The sequence below is a fragment of the Zingiber officinale genome, chromosome 9B (genome assembly GCF_018446385.1).
Source record: "Zingiber officinale cultivar Zhangliang chromosome 9B, Zo_v1.1, whole genome shotgun sequence".
Lineage (NCBI taxonomy): Eukaryota > Viridiplantae > Streptophyta > Magnoliopsida > Zingiberales > Zingiberaceae > Zingiber > Zingiber officinale.
The window spans coordinates 10,901,429-10,903,326 of record NC_056003.1 but is presented as its reverse complement, the minus strand read 5'-3'; positions in this window follow the sequence as shown (position 1 = coordinate 10,903,326).

Sequence of the window (1,898 nt, the reverse complement as noted above, 5' to 3'; positions counted from 1 at the left end):
AAAGTCCTAGCTGGGTTAGGCAAAGGGAAAAACCCTAGGGGGTGGTAACCCTAGGTCATAGGGGGTGGTAACCCTATGCGGAAAGTCTTGGCAGGTCGATGGCTTCAGGCAAAAGTCCTAGGGGGTGGTAACCCTAGGTGGAAAGTCCTGGTGTCGCGAACCAGGTGAAAGTCTGGACTAGCCGAGAAGCGGATGTCCAGCAGAAAGTCCGGAAGCATCGAGTGCTGAGCAAAAGTCCAGTCGATCTAGAGGATCAACTGGCAACAGGTAAATCTCCTGAGTGGAGTAGGTGAGGACGCGTTCCCCGTAGAGGGAACAGTAGGCGTCGGGTCGACCTAGGATTTTCGGTTGGAAATCCGAAGTCAGACTCGGACAGTCCGAAGACTGTCAATTCTTCTTTACGATGTTTTTCTGTCTTGCAGGGGATTTTGCTCGGACTAACCTTTGTTTGCAGGTGAGGAACCTGCTGGGCGCCCGGAGCCAAAGTTTATCCCGCGTCAAGTTGACACGTGCAGCATCCTGGTTGGCTGGCCACGTCACACTCCAGGGGCCCGGAAGGGATCCAGGCGCCCGGAACATCATATAAAAGAAGGGTCAAGGTGCAGCTTCAAGAACACACAATAATCTAAGTAATCTCCCTGCGACAAGCTGCTAACGACTCGATCCAGAAAGTGCTGCAACGACACCTCGACAACCCGGAGCTTCGATTTAGTCTTTTGTTGTCGGTATAATCTGTTTACTGCTTTAAATTGTAGTTAATCTGTAATAGTTTTATCGTGCTTATAGTTGTTGCCCACGGAAAGCGATCAAGGATCGCGGGCCTTCGAGTAGGAGTCGCCTTAGGCTCCGAACGAAGTAAATCTTCCTGTCTCTCTGTGTTTGTTATTTCTTTATTCCGCTGCGTTTTTACTCGTTTATTTTACGAATCGAAAGAAATAGCCACAAACGCTATTCACCCCCCCCTCTAGCGTGGTCTCGATCCAACAGAAAATTGTGTTTTGAAAATTTTTCTGTGAAAATTTTTGGAAACTCCTCAAAATACACTAAGTTAAAAAGAGCTCCTTTTTGCTATATCTCTTCAAGCAAAATCAATTCTAAGGTGTTGCCTTTCACTTGCTCCTTGCCTAAGTTAAAATGTTTGCTGCTAAATTCTGTCTTGAAAAGTTAAGTTTTTCAAAACTAGCTTATTTTTGATATATGGAAAAGGGGGAGAGTAGAGAAATTCAAAGAAAATATTTTAAAGGGAGCTTGTATTAAGGGGGAGCTATGGCTATTAGTAAAAAATTCAAAGAGAATAACTTATATTAAGGGGGAGCTATGTTTATGCTTATCTTGCTATCACGCTTATCTTGTTTCTTGTGCTTATACATAACTGCATATTTTTTACTTAACATTGAATTTCGGTTGCCATTATTAAAAAGCGGGAGATTGTTGGTGCGGGAAGCATCCGACGATCGAACCTTAGTTTTGATAATGGCAAAGGATTCAAAGTTAAGTTAGTGTGTGATCTAACATGTTTGAATGAGTGTTTCAGGAAAGTCCTAGCTGCGGTTAGGCAGGTGAAAAACCCTAAGGGGTGGTAACCTTAGGTCCTAGGGGGCGGTAACCCTAGGTGGAGGAAAACCCTAAGGGGCGGTAACCTTAGGTCCTAGGGGCGGTAACCCTAGGTGGAGAAAAACCCTAGGGGGCGGTAACCCTAGGTCCTAGGGGGGGTAACCCTAGGCGAAAAGTCCAGTCGGTCTGGAGGACCGGACTGACATCAGGTAAATCTCCTGAGTGGAGTAAGTGAGGACGCGTTCCCCGTAGAGGGAACAGTAGGCGTCGGGTCGACCTAGGGTTTCCGGTTGGAAATCCGAAGTCAGACTCGGACAGTCCGAAGACTGTCAGCTCTTTTTCAC